Consider the following 15,928-nt stretch of genomic DNA (forward strand, 5'->3'; position numbering starts at 1 on the left):
TTTCTTGCCTCATCTCTTTATCAATGTCTTCTTCAAACTATTCACACCAAACATCAAGGACCATTTGCAGCTGCTGTCAAGGTCTACCATCTATAATGTGGTCAGTGGACTCTGACTGTCCACTGGCTTATAATGATCTTTACATCCTCTTTGTCTGGATAATTCTTTAAACTTGAGTTTAGATATTGCTTCCGACAGAGAAACTTTGCCTGGATAGCCCTGCCCCAGTAAAAGTTTTCCTTTTTTATGTGCTTTCATCACACCCTGTATATCTCCATCATACTATGTTTTGCATAGTAGTGCAGTTGCCTGCTTGTTATCTCTTTTACCTACTAGATGGTACCTTCCTGTGCCGTGTTTACTATTGTACCTTCAGCAATTGATTTAGCACATAGTGATAACAAAAAAGTAATTATTTATTTATATTATATAAAGAATTAAGATGTCAGTCAGTATTGCATATATAAGAACTATTATTATATTTGGGAGGTTATTCTTTTTCTGGTATCATCCATATAAAGTATGAGTTAGTGCTATTAGGTTGGTGCAAAAGTAATTGCTATTTTTGCCATTGTTTTTAACCTTTTAAACTGCAATAACTTTTGCACCAACCTGATACATGTCATTGAAGCATATTTTCAATGAAAAAAATCAAGAGAGATGTCTAAAAATATAGAGAGACGTATCAAAAGAATCAAGACATATTTAAAACATGAAGAGGGATATAGACATATAAAGAATCAAGAAATATATCTGATATTGTTTCATGGGAGAAGTTTTGGAAAATCTCCAGATCATCTGAAAAACTGCATTTACATTCACGGTTAGAATGTACATTTTTATTTGGATTCAATATTTGTCTGACAGCACTTTGACAGAAAAAGGGTAGAAAAGGAAGTACAACCCACATACTCATTATTTCTGCTTCTTTCATAAAATTATTTATACTATGGATCACTAAGAAATTTTGGAGATGAAAGCTATCTTAGCATCACTGTACTCAACTCAATCAATTAACAAAGTAGAAAACTAGGTTAAATTAGTCTCACAAGATTAGACAGCTGGTTTGTGGAAGACAAGAACTGGAAGCTAAGTCTCTTGTCTCCCACTCTAGGGCTTTGCATATCCCACCACATAGAACAACAGCAATAATAGGCACATTTTTAGTGTCTTAGTTCTTGCAAATCTGTTTACCCGTGTGGAAGGATCTTGATTTTTATAGTAAATGTGGGGGGAAAAATGTAACTGTAGGTATTTGCTCTTACAGATTGAAAAACATCTCGGAAAATGAATATAGTTTTTCTTTGGGAGCCAAGGTTAAGAAAAGCAGTGTTAGGAATACTGTACTTTCTGACTTTTATTTAGTATTAGGGTTATTGTAAGCAGTATTGATATTCATTTATTCAAATAATTACAATACACCAAAATCATATATTGCGAACAGAATAGGTCTGCAATTTCTTAACCTAGAATGTAAGTTTCCCTAAGATCTATTGATTCTAATGTCTGAATAAACCCCACCCAAAACAAAACAAAACAAAACAAAACATAATCTGAGTATGTCAAGGGTCATCTCTGTCTTTGGAAGACTATTGGCAAATGGATTAAGAGAGAGGAAATGTGAGGAATATTTCGAGGATCAATTAAATGCAAATCCTTGTCTTAGGTGCTTTCATATACATTATTTCATTTCAGTCCTTACACTAACCCTTCCAGGGATGCTTTCTTAGCAATTCCATTTTAGAGATTAAACATTTAGTGGCTTAGGAAGATGACATGGGATAGATCAGGAATTTAAATTCAATTATTTTAGCTATCTATCAGTCCCATGCTCACACAGACTTTTTCCGCAGTACTTGCGAATGCAAGAAGTTGGCAGCTTTCCTATCTAAACAGTAACTCAGGTTCAAATGGGGCAATGTGCGGACCTCAGATATTGTCAACAGAAATGACACAGAAAGTCCACTGCTGACAAGAAAGATAATCGTTAACATCAGTGAAGACAGCTAAATTCAGCTGGTTTCAAAATTTCCTTATCTGAACAGTGATTGAGATCAGAAAAAGCCCACTTTTAGTATAGCTTTGTTGGAACGCATTAATATTGAGTCCTTCTCAAATCCTGGGCCAGCAGCCATAGATTAACAAATGTGAACAAGGATAGAGAATGAATCAATAAAGTTGTCTGATAAATGGCAGATCCAGGGGATGGCAGAGGAGACAGACAAGCTGGAGGGGGAAAAAAAAAAGAAAGGAACTAGAGAAAAGGGAAATCAAGTGACAGAATAATCTTATGTGAAAGAAAAGGAAATGTGAAGTAGGTGTATTTGAGGAACGAAATAACAATTATTAACCTATAAAGAGAAAGCATGGTTTTGCTCACACAAAGCATTGCTGTGAACAGATTCTTTATGGAACCAACATGTCCCTCTGAGAATTCCAGCAATACTGGGGATCTAATTGGGCACCTCATCACCCCAAGTATGCAGTGGAGTTTGAATTGAGATGGTCAGTTTGTAAATGGTGTGGGGAAAGAAAAGAGGAGATTTATATAGGTATGTCTCAGAGTTTCCATTCAAATCAGTCTATAAAATTTGAAAAAGGAAAGGTTATGATATTGAATGATCCATGTTTACTATGGAAAAGGAGAGAGAGAGGCGTTTGGGGGAGAGTGGATTGACATAAAAAGCAATGGAGAAAAAAAATTGAGATAATAAGAATGGTACTAGTTTCCATTCAACAGTTCTTTAGGTTACTTATTTCTATTTCAGTTTCCTTACCTGTAAATTGTCGTAATAATTTTATGCTAATTTTATTTCTTCTATTTTTGAGAATTAAGCACTCTCAAACTAAGTAGGTGATATATACAAAACCAAAAGACATTTATGTGTCATTTACTTTTTATTCCTTATAGTCTGTGGAGTAGATAAACCAGATATGAAATAAAAACTGAAATACAAAAAATACCTATATGATATACAGAAATTAATGTGTTGAACTAGTGGAGGGAAAGTTTACCTTTGTGCAAATAAAGCAACAAGTGATTCATGCAGCAAACATCAGCTGAATGGATATTAACAGCTGGAGAAATAAAGAGGAAAGCATTCTTTGTGTGAACAGAGGCACAGAGATGAGGAATACTGAGGAAGTATAGACACAGCTAGTGATTCTCGGTCAGGTGACAGTGTAGTAAACACACACAAGGGGAAATGAGATTGAAAAATTGGGTTACTGATTGATTAAAGAGGGAGATGAATAACAGGCTGGAGTATTTAGACTTCACTGTGTAGACAGAAGGGAGACTTTGCAGACTTTGAAGCAAATGTGTCAGTTAAGCAGAACTGTGCTTTAAGAAAAATTGTAAACAGTCATATATATGATAATTTAGAGATTGCAGTGTGGATGGAACATTTAAAGAATAGTTATCCATTCATAGATATTTGCTGAGCCTGGGGGAAAATTATGTTTTTCTTTAATATTTTAAAGTATTTTTCCAAATAATTTTATGAAGAACCTGAAAAAATAAATAAGACCAACGAAACCCATTGCTTCCACCTATATTTTTCCACTCTGAATTGTTTTCTCCTAAAATTTCTAAATTAATAGTTAATGCAAAAATGGAATAAAACTAAAACAAACAAAAACTTTGACAGTAAAGGTATTTCCAAATGTGACTTATTTATATTAGGAAGACATTAGATTTTGCAGATTAAGTAATCTAATAAATGGGCAATAAGAGGTGAGCCAATAATGAAATCCAACTCTGGTTTCTAATTATATCTGAGTGGAAATCATAGTGTTCTTACATTGACAGTTTGTGTGCAATGATTCTTATAACCCTTCAGTCCCTTCTTATTTCTTCCAAGATATTGAAACTACCTGAACTGGTCTTTGTGCTTCAATGTCTATCCCATTTCTAATCCTTCCTCCACTCTCTCCCAAAGGGGCCATTTCCGTTGCATGCAACTTCCGTATTTCCCCTGCCTTCCTCTCCAATCAAAATAATGTCCTCCCTTACTTATAGAGTTTAAGGAAGCTAATATTTATCAGGGATTTACAATATTAATTTGGAAATGATGATGCCAAAGAGTATTCATCTAGGAAAAGGCAGATCCAGAATCACAACACAGTTGGGACAATTCAAAGTGTGATCATTCTATACTACACGCATAAATTGCTATTACCTATAGCAAATGAGGCAAGTTTTTTATTTTTATTTATTTATTTATTTATTTATTTATAAACTTTTTTTATTTTAAGTGTGTTTTTCCAGGACCTATCAGCTCTGAGTCAAGTAGTTGTTTCAGTCTAGTTGTGGAGGGCGCAGCTCACAGTGACCCACGCAGGGATTAAACTGGCAATCTTAAGATCACCACGCTCTAACCAACTAAGCTAACCAGCTGCCCCAGAGGCAAGTTTTTAAAAAGCAAAACCTAGACTCATATATGTCTGCCAATCTTTTCTTTTGTGTTATGTTAACTGTAGCATTTTAACATGTTTTAGGGACATACATATGGCCTTTTGTATATCTGAAAATGTCTAAGTATGGATTGTTAAAACTGGAAAAAATAAACATTGTGATTACAGGTAATTAATGCATTATGATACCTAAAAAGAATTGGATTAACATAAACTTTAGGTAATAATTCCTTAAAAATTGGGATTAAAAATTTTTATCAGAGAATTAAAACACATTTGTAGAGTTTTCAAAGTAAATTATCTGCATATAATAATATAAGAAAAATAATTAAAATATATACATATTTGAAGAGATAAAATTATGATTTTCAGATAGTATTTATCTAATAAAACAAGAGAATCTACTAAAGTTATTAACACTTTTAAATGAGCTTAATAACCAATTAGAAAACATAGTAAAAATATTTTCAGGCACTCTCAATAACAACAGAAAAATATTTCAAAACTAACAAGGAAATGTGGAAACTCACATGAAGAAGACAAATTTTAAAACTTTTTGAAATTCACTAAAAAACATAAATAAGAAGAATGAGTCTTACAAAGGTATTATTGATCCTCAAAAAATGTACATACAATTCTAAACCACCTATTTTAGATTATATGTATTTGGGAAGATTTATATATTTTAAAGATACTCAATGAGTATGGGCTACCATACCAGATATTTAAAAAGATATATAAAATCCAAAACACCACAGACTCCTGCAAAAAAATACAGATAAATATGTAGGTTTTAATTTAGTATATCGTAAAGATAGCATTTTGAATCTATGACAAAAATGATAATTTAAACAACAATTGGTGGTGAGACAAAAAGCCTTATAACAATTTAATTTTAGAAAATAATCGTAAATATGAGCAAAGATTTAATAATCACAAAGTTAATTGCAGCACTCTTTGGGAAAGTGAAAGCACACTGAAACGTCTAAAAAAAGACTAGTTAAATAAATGATATTCCTATAGTATAAAATTATATATTATTAAAAATAATGCAATTAAAATATACAAAATATATAGCAATATGTAAATATATCCATGATATGCTTAGTTTGGGAAAAAAACAAAATTATATCTAGCATATGATTTCACTTATAATTTGTATTATTTATGATACATGACTAAAAGAATCAAACCAATACTTAACTGCTATTATTTCTATATAATGGGAGCATGTAGACAATATTTAATTTTTATGGTTATTTTTGTATTTCTATTTATTTTCTAAATTATATTTTTAATAATTAATTTATGCTATTTTGTAAATTAAAAATGAACAGAAGTTATACAGTATAAAGTTTCAGTCAAACCACATGCCTGTACAAATTGTCGTCTTAAAGCAGAAGTTCTATTTCTTGAGTTATCTGCTTTTATTTCGGAGAAGGCTGTGAATGATGTATGAGTATTTTTCCCTTCCACACCAAGTTGATAGATGCTGCTGTGCTATTTGCTTTACTTCTTACATATCCTCACTATCCAATACAGTCCATCACACACACACTGCAGAACATTCATAAGGGTTGAAAGGCACAATCCCTGGAGAAACTTGGCTTTTTGGTAAGGATTTTCAAGGAATGTTCTTCTTCTTCTTTTTTTTTTCCTCCTAGCTCTTCATTTTTTATTCTCTCTTCCCTTCAGACACTGTTTCCCTAGAGCTTTGAGAAAATTGCATTTTTTTCCCTGCAAAGTGCCCTTTAGAGAAGAGTGAATTTATAGGGCCCCTGTGTATGCGTCGGTATCTGTGTACTTCAGCCCCTAACAGTCTGAAACAATATTTACCTGCTACTAGAGTCTCCTTCCATTTCAAGCCTTGAGTGAATAAAATTCAAGATTGGCCCATGTTGAAGAAATTTCTTTTCTACTTGGCTTTGGGATGGGGATGATAATTTTTTTTTTTTTTCCTTCAGGATGATCTATATATTAGGGATTAACAGGGTGCCAAGGACCTTTGTGTAAAGGCTATTCTACCTGAGATGCCAGTCATCCTGCCCATCATATTATGCAGTCCCTTTTTCTTGGTCCAGTATCTTGCTTGACTTATGTTCAAGCCTTGAGGCCCAACCTCCTTAGGCCAGAGACTTTGACCCCACTGGCAGTTTTTGTTTGTTTGTATTTTCCTTTTCCTGCTTTTTCTCCCCTAAGAATTCCTTATGACTACAACTAAGTTCAATATCTCCAGCGTAACTCATACCCATATCAGAGTATTTGTTCTCTCATTCAACAACATATACTGAACATCACTTTTGTGTTTAGAACTGCACTAAATTCCACTCTTTGCAACTATGAGGTTGAACCCCCAGAAAGTAGAGCTCAATACTCATCCAATGTTGCTGCTTAGTTTCTTTTAGGCCTCTACAGAAACAGACAAAAAGTTTATTTGCTTTCTGTTATTTTGGCCCTCCTAGCATGCCCTATAGCTATGGTTGTATCTGTTTTGATAGTAATTAAACTATGTCATCAACTCCTCAAATTCCCTTGACTGAAAAGTAGTTCTTTATTAATAGCTTAATTTACACCTTTCTTGTTAAACTATGGCACTTATATATGTATAGATTATCACTTTCTACAAAACTACTAGTTCATATTTGAAATGAGCAGTTTCCCTTCCTGAGCTAAAATACTGGAAATTCTATGACACCTCCTTGTGTTAACTTTTCACAGTCAATTTCCAAATCTGGTCAACACTATCTAATTAATATATTTCAAATACATCACCTAATCTAACCCTATTGTCATAATGGTAATTTTTTTTGTTTTGTTATTTTCATCTTTATTATTACTATGTTCTTATCACTAGTTTTGTTGAATCCAGTATTTCCAACTCCAATGCATACTTAATATTGCCACCATAATAGTTTTATATTATATCTTCATTTAAATGATGTGGAATTTATTCTTTGTGTAAGTGCATTGTTTTAATCTTTATTTTAATGGTAGAGCTAATCAAATTGCAATATTATTGTGGATTTAAAACAAAAAAATTGTCAAAGAAAGACAAAATTCTTTAGTGATGATAATCTCCTACTATTAATCCAAAGGGCTATCTTTGAAAACATTTTGACACTCATTATTGCATTTATTCTCAGAGGTCAGATTCATGAGAGATGAAGTTACAATGGACTGTTCTTTACATGTAGACTTAGTTCATAAAATTTAGCTCTATAGAGGAGAAAGAGACTAAGTATTACAGATTAACCCTTATTTTATAAATGAAGAAATCAAAGCTCACAAACTGAGTTATTGCCTCCATCCTGCTGTTCTGTAAGAGTTATATAGTCCCTGAGGAACTGCATTTTGTTGAACATTATATTCTCATCACTTAGTCCAGGATTCATTCACATTTGCTGAATGAAAGAAGTAATCTTTATTATTATAGAGGGATAGAGAGATGGATGATAACAGAATCTCAGACTGGCAGATAAATACAATCTCCACCAAAAGGAGTAACCCTTTATTAAAGACTTATCCTGAGTGATGGGGTGACAGGCAGGTTACATTTATAGTAACATAATATTTTGAAAATTGTATTTAATAATAATTGATTACCTTTTTAATCCTATGTTGAAATGTACTTTAAAAAAACACCCTCTAAATTTTCCCATTTATGTCAAGAATAGAATTCAATTCGATTGGTGCTATAATCTTCCATAGTAGGTGGCCTTTATTGTATAGCTCTGAACAATCTCCATTTTACAGATTGGGAAAGTGAGGCACAAAGTGATTAAGTACCTTCCTGAAAAGGTCATACATCTAGGAAGTGGTGGAATCAGATTTGAATCTCAGTAATCAGAGACCAGAGCTCTTTATTCTGCCTCAACTTTGTTCAGAGCTGTGTAATAAAGGCCACCTACTATGGAAAATTATAGCACCAATCAAATTGAATTCTATTCTTGACATTAATGGGAAAATTTAGAGGTTTTTAAAAAAATTTTTTTAAGTTCAATTTTTTTATGCTGTAATGTGGGAGACAATATAAATTTCATGAAAATTTAAATGGTTTATAAATCATGCCTAAAATTCAAATTACATTGCTTTTCGATCAAAAGATTATTGGGCAATTCACTTTACCACTGAAAATCTATCATTTATAAGTGAGAATATCAAATAGAAGCAATGACTTTTCTTATGCATTAATTTTTATTTAATACTTCTCATTTCATATTTTAGAAGACAGTAAGAATAAAACATTGACTTTACCTGGAACATTTTATTTTTGAATGAAGGGCTAAAATGGAGGGATGGATAAAAATTTAATTTTTTCCAACTTTGAAATGTCTCCCATTTGGAGTATTTAACACTCATGTTCATATTCCTTTGACTTTAAAAATATTTTAGCAGAGATTTATTTACTAAGGCTAGAGTAGACTTTGCAAGAATAATTTAAATGGATGAATGCAGGACTAACATCACCTCTGAATATAACATACATTCTCAGAAGAATGCCTTCTGGAAACCTTGGAAAAACACATTTCTTCAAGTGAAACATTTAATGTGCCTAGTTGAAGAAACATGGATTTAAAATAAGTAATGTAGTGTTGGAGACATCCAGAAGAGTGATGCTTAGCAATTCAGAAGGACGGGAGGACAGGCAGATAAAGACAATTGGCAGCTGGAAGAGGTGGGTTTGAGTATGGACACTTCCACTTGTTGGCTGTGTGACTTTTCTAAACCTCGATTTTTTTTAATCAGTAATGAGGTTCTGTCTGACACAGATTAGACAGTCAAAGATTTCTGAAAGGTTAATTAGACCAACATAAATTGGAAAAACTATGTGTCTAGAATTTTCCATATCTATGAACCACGGCCTTTGTTATTACTACTTGAGAGCATCTCCCATATATAATTCATCTAGGAATCTTGATAGATGTTAAAATAAACAGATGATTTACCTTAGGATTTTTTCTCTTTTCTTGTACAGTTTTCAAATAAAATACTTGAAAATTATTTAATTGGGAGTGCTGATATTGAAGCCAAGTATGTGTTTACCGATTTGTTTTGAACCATATTTGACCTACCTTTCTTCTATTTACATGTAAAATTGAGTTAGACACTAAGAGGTTTGAAGTGGTTACTTGTTAAGGTTGAGAAATGCAAGGGAAAAAAAGAGTTAAAAGAGATTCTCTTTTTGTCAGTCATGACCTTTTGCTGCCTGATTTAGTCTGAGAGCTTTCCAGCTGGAGTGCCTGCTCCACACTCAAGAGGCATCTATATAAAGCCATTTATTTCTGAAATGCACTTGCATCCTTTCATGTCTGGAGGGGAACCATCTCTCCTTTGGCCCCAGTGAGTGTGATTTAACTCTTTTTGGATAGCTCTCTAGTTAACCTCAGTGGAATACTACAAGAAGCAATATTGAGGCTCTAACTCAATAGAATATTTTCACAGCCTTCTTCAAAAACATTGCCCCCGGGCAGAATATCATTAGCCTTTTGCTCCGAAATGTTTTTAAATGTACTTAATATGTTACAGGTATTCAATAAATACATGTACTGCCTAATTGATCTTGTGTATTTTTTCATCGTTATTCTTTTCAGTGTTGCAGCTAGTAATAACTTCCACATAAGGTATAATAACCTTTTGTTGACTCAAATAGAACCACATATATACTATGACCACTTGTATATGAGTTAGTCTGAAAGCACTAATGTAATAGAAAAATAGCTTCATTCCACATATACTTCCATTTAACACTGTTTATTGAGTCCCAACTCTGTGTCAAGATTTCTGTGAATCATTCAAGGAAAAATGAAATGAAATTATATGAAATGAAATAAAATAATAAAATGAAAGGAAATGAAATGAAATAAGACATGATCTCAGCGCAAGATGATCATAGTCTAGATGAGAGAAGAACGAAGCAAACCCACATAATGATTATGTAGTAAGCACCATACAGTAATGTTAATAAACTGTATATCAAGAGGTAAATATCTCTTTGGCTGTAGTTGGGGAAAAATTGAAAGAGTAGATGGTATTTGGAAAATTGTCTGCTGGAGTAAAGTAGACCTACCTGTTAGGTTAGTAACAAGAAGTACCAGGCATTTGATTATAAAAGAAGTTGATATATTGAGAAAATAGTTTATAAGTGTTATTGGGCTGAATCTAGGGTTAAGATATTAAGGGGAAGAGACTTAGATTAGGAACATTATGGCATGACTATGAACACCTCCAATTATTAACTAAGGTGTGTGTGTGTGTGTGTGTGTGTGTCTTTTAAGGGGGAGATACCAACATATGATAATTATTAGTTATAGAAAAGATGATTCTGAATGAGGAGGGTATAGCAGTAAGGAGAGAATTTGGAAGGCAATGATAATTTTCTAGGTGCAATATCATAAAGGTCTAACTGAAAATTTTAAATTAGTGGCAGTAAAAAATGTGACAAAAATAAACAAGCAAACCTTTTTCCCCCTTAAATAACCTTAAGCAGTGGTTCTCAAAATAGCAGTAACAGCATTAAATGTAGAGATCCTGAATCTGAAATCTGATGGACAAGGGAGGCAGCAATTCATGTTATAATAAGCCCTCCATATGATTCTAATGTATATCAAAGTTTGAGAACTACTGACTAAAACTTTGTAGTGAATTGTAATGGTTTATTTTTCTGTGCTATGTAAATGTCCACTCACCATACATTTACTGACATAATTCATTGACTCTAAGATATTACTAACTCTAAGATCACTGCTCTGTTATGTATGATTTAAAAAATGCTTCCAATTAAACCAATTGACACCATAAATTTCAAGATGCATCCTAATTTCAGAAGTACTAAAAAATAAAAATGCACAAGTTAGAAGTTATAACACATGTGTTAACTGCCACAAAATTATACCAAATAAAACAGGCAATGTTTCACAGATATATCAACATATATCTGTGCTCATTCTCTTCAAAATTTGAACCACAACTATATGAAATCTACATTCACTTCCATTTCCTTAATTTTGTTTTTAAGCTTAGACCTCATGTTTCCACTCTTTTTCTTATTTTACTAGTAGGTTATCTGAATCTCAATTATTAGAATTCACATCTATTCTACCCCCACAGTGGGTAGTTTACGTGTCAGTATTTAGGTCTTGGTAATAATTAATTCCATTTTTCAGAATTGGGAAACTCTTTGGGGGGGAAAGTTTTCAACAAATCTGTTCTCCATTCCACCACCATCATGTTGCTCCAATTAGTACAGACACAATTGACATAAGATACAAAACACCTGTATTTCAGGAACTCCTACACAGTTTGTTAGTGATTTTCAGAGTGTTTGGGTAGGGAATGTCTGGGTCACACAAGATTTTGAAAGCACATCTGCCTCCTGAAAATTCTACTCTTACTCCTTTCCCTAGGGAAGAACACAATCAACCTACACCCATGTTTTCTCAGTTTCATCCATTAACATTTGAGTTTTCTCTATCTTTCACTTCCTCTGTCTCTTTTATATTCTTTCAGGTCACTCAGACCAGAAGAAGCCCAGACTTCTGAACTCACTGTACAATATTTTCCTAAGGCCTGAGTTGTCTGAAAATGAATTGGGAAGTGCCTTCAGGCTGTAGTAGATGAATTTGGGAAGAATAGCCTGAAATACAATAACTGAGGAGAAATTAAAATCAAACTGTGAAGATAATCCAACTAGATAGTCAATCCTAAAGGACAGATAGAGTAGGAAACTAAATATTGAGGCATAGGGATGGAAAGAGAGAGAACCAAATTAGTTTAGGAATCTGAGGTAGTCCTGAGCCATGGAGGCATACTGCTGGTGATGGGACTAAAATACCAGCACTCTGATAAACTAAGAAACTTAAATTGAAGTTTTAAACCCATTTTTAGCTGAAAGGTGACACTGAGCATATATATCTGATTTGTCTAGTTCACAAGCCTGATAGGCAGCTCCAATGAGGCTACTGGCCAGGACTTTTGCCCCACAGCCCAGCAGCAATGTCCTACATACAACTCTAGTGAGTGACATCATGTACTACTTTCTTGACGATAGCTAATTCATCACAGAGATAGGCAGTTAAGAGATATTCGAGAGTTGAGATGTTAAGAGAGTTAAGCGATGTTAAGAGAGTTCAGAGATTTTAGTTAGTCAAAAGCAAACTATACTATTTTAGTACATCTATATATAAAATAAGGTAGTTACTTATGTTCTCTGAGAATCGCTTTTATCCCCTAAAAGATGGGGATGGTGCTTCTCAAGATTTGTTTTTTGTTTTTAAACAACAAAACAAAACCTACAAAATGTAAATATGCTATAGAAATGTGAGATATAATCAATATTATTATCATCATTCAACAGTAATTAGATTAAAATTTTGCTTGGATTGAGTTAATTGAAAAAAAAAAACAACACCACAAAACACACACATACACCCACCCCCACACACAAAAAATTTGCCTCTGCTGCAGAGGCCACGTGGTGGTGACTTTAAGAGCACTTTTTCTAGACAGCAGATCATCACTTAACATTTTTTGTGGGAAATGAGTAAACTCGTCATATCGCCTCTAGTTGGAACCGGCAAAAATTTTGCAAAGTAAATAGAGACCTCTTTTTAAACTAAAACACTGAAAGTGTGGGGGCAGAGCCCCAGAAAGTAGTTTCCAGGCTCTCAGCCTCACATAGACAGGTGCTGGCTCAGGTAGTAAATGGCCAACTGTGATTGCATGGCCATCAGCTGTGGCTAGTTGGCCGTCAGCTGTAACCAGTGAGCCATTGGCCACTAATATAACTGCTGTGGCTACGCTAGAAGGGAGAAGGAGAAGAGAAAGAATGGGGGCTAGCAAGAAGATGGCGGCTGGGCTGGCAAGCTTGGATAGCAGTTTGCGGACAGTGTGGATCCAGCCTCCAGTGAGAGTATAGTGCCGCCAGCGAGAATATACTAGTATGACTCCCCTATCTATGGCTCCTTGCGTGTTCCTTTTCGGCCTCACCATGTCCTGCGTTCTTGTATGGGGAGTGGGAGCAGAGACCCTGCATGACACCCTGCATGACAAATGGCGCAGCGAGCAGGGTCTCCCGCACGACAAATGGCGCAGCGAGCAGGGTATGGTGCCAGCCAAAGCTCTCCAAAGGACGGTGGAGCAGTTTGTGTGTATGAACACTCAGTCTGAGGAAGACCAGGAGGAGCAGCTGCCGGAGAGCTGGACCCTCGTGGAGGGGTGGGAGGACGTGGACGGTTCTCCCACCAGCACAGGAAAAGCCATGCAGCTGCTGGAGAGATGGAGCCCCGTGGAGAGGTGGAAGGACGTGGACGGTTCCCCAACCAGCACAGGCCGGAGAAAGCGAAGGTCGTTGCAGCCCTGTGGGCCGGGGAAGATCCTGCTCAGGCAGCCCGGATGCAGGACTTATAGTCCCAGGAGGTAACGCTTGCTGAGTCCTCCGTGGGAGATAAGGGTGAGGTCAAGGTCGTCCTTCACCCCAGGACAGCCCTGGTGAATGACTATGGACTGTGGGGAATTGCCTTCCATCCCTAATTTAATGGACCGCTTGACTGTTTGTTTGGGAACTGTTGTTAGTGGAACTGGGGGATATTTGCTTTTGTCTCTTGACTGGCCGCCATTGAGAATATGTAAGCACCTTGATTGTGAGTCGCTGTTGTTCCAGCAGGGTACCCTGAGAGGCACAGAGAGAGTGGCAGTGCCCTGAGAGCCCTGGCTGTGTCCAGGATATTGCATTCACCCCCAGGCTCCTCGCACAGGTCCCCTCGCGGAAGACGCTTGTCGCGTAGATTGTGAGGCGAGAGCCTGTAGGGGTGGAGTGTGGGGGCAGAGCCCCAGAAAGTAGTTTCCAGGCTCTCAGCCTCACATAGACAGGTGCTGGCTCAGGTAGTAAATGGCCAACTGTGATTGCATGGCCATCAGCTGTGGCTAGTTGGCCGTCAGCTGTAACCAGTGAGCCATTGGCCACTAACATAACTGCTGTGGCTACGCTAGAGAGGAAGGAGGAGAGAGGAGAGAGGAAGAATGGGGGCTAGCAAGAAGATGGCGGCTGGGCTGGCAAGCTTGGATGGCGGTTTGCGGACAGTGTGGATCCAGCCTCCAGTGAGAGTATAGTGCCGCCAGCGAGAATATACTAGTATGACTCCCCTATCTATGGCTCCTTGCGTGTTCCTTTTCGGCCTCACCATGTCCTGCGTTCTTGTATGGGGAGCGGGAGCAGAGACCCTGCATGACACCCTGCATGACAGAAAGTTTCATAGAAAAATATCAAATAGATCGAAAGATATGAATATTTTACGGAAAGTCTAATTTTGGCGAGAAAATGTCAAAAAAGCCCCGCGTTACGACGCGATTTGGCGGAAAAATGCCCGCATACAAAGTGTTAACATGCTCCATAGTTTCTTGGAGACTGTGACTCTAAGAAAAACAACGCATACTGAAACCAATTTTACTGTAGGCTAATATAAACAAGCGTTAAGTTCCTATAGCATATTTCTGGTCAGAAGAACATCACCAAACTTCTAAATAAAGACCCTAAACACTCCTAATACTAAACATTGAAATAATTGTGAGATATACATACACTTAAGAAAGATAATGAAAACAAGGAAGGTTATTTTCCGCACCGCTGATTCCAATTTAGGGTCACATGGGTGGCTGGAGTCAATCCCCAGCTGCATAGGTATGAGGCAGGAACCAATCCTGGCCAGGACGCTGCCATTGCATCTCCAGGCGTGCTCACAAACGCTCACTCAGACTGGAACACTGTACACACGCCAGTTCACCTCAGGTGTTAGTCTTTGGGATGCGGGAGGAAAGTAGAGCCCCCCCCCCCCGGGTGGGGGGGACAAAAACATGCAGACACGGGGAGAATGGGGTAAACTCCACATAGACAGGTGCCTCCAGTGAAAATCATTCTTTTTTTTTTTTTTTGTCTCATCACTGTAATAAGGGAATGGCATTGAAGGAAGCAACATTTTTCGAAGACCTGCTGTACTGATTTTGGAGTTGTCCTGCGTCTGCCATTTATTAACATTCTGAGCCTGGTAAGTCCATTAAGCTTACTCAAGTCCAATTCCTCATCTGTAAAATAGTAATAGTATTGGTATCTATGCAATATGGGGTTACTGAGGGTTAAATAAGGTAATAGCATGGTTACCTTTTAAAATATTGTTGTTAAAATCCTAAAGTTTCATCTAAAGCCATGCCTGTTGGAAACCACACATTTTGTGGAAAGAACACTATATAACATTTGGTGACTACCTGCTATACTTTAGCTAGAGTACTAGATTTTTAAAAATAATATATATTGTACTGCATACTCACAACAAATGTGCACATTGCCTATGAATATATCTGTTTTATGGATAAGCAAATCAAAGCACAGAGAGGGTAAGTCATAATGGTAGTAAAGCTTATAATTGGAAGAGAAAATAATGGAACACCAATCATTATGACTTCATTAATGCTTTTTCCACAATGTACCCCAATCTCTCAGGGACAGCGTAAAAAGAACTGG

At 35.9% G+C, this 15,928-nt stretch overlaps 1 protein-coding gene across 1 annotated transcript in view; it reads left to right on the forward strand.

Annotated features, from left to right (window-relative positions):
* TENM4 (teneurin transmembrane protein 4) overlaps window positions 1–15,928 on the forward strand; it is a 2,724,551-nt gene that overhangs the window by 41,577 nt on the left and 2,667,046 nt on the right. Inside the window, exon 2 of the mRNA XM_074335694.2 lies at window positions 15,362–15,455. The gene's annotated coding sequence lies outside the window, so the exon portion shown is untranslated. The remainder of the gene's footprint in view (window positions 1–15,361; window positions 15,456–15,928) is intronic.

This window comes from Rhinolophus sinicus, chromosome 14 (assembly GCF_057876585.1).
Source record: "Rhinolophus sinicus isolate RSI-liver-muscle chromosome 14, RSI-T2T, whole genome shotgun sequence".
Lineage (NCBI taxonomy): Eukaryota > Metazoa > Chordata > Mammalia > Chiroptera > Rhinolophidae > Rhinolophus > Rhinolophus sinicus.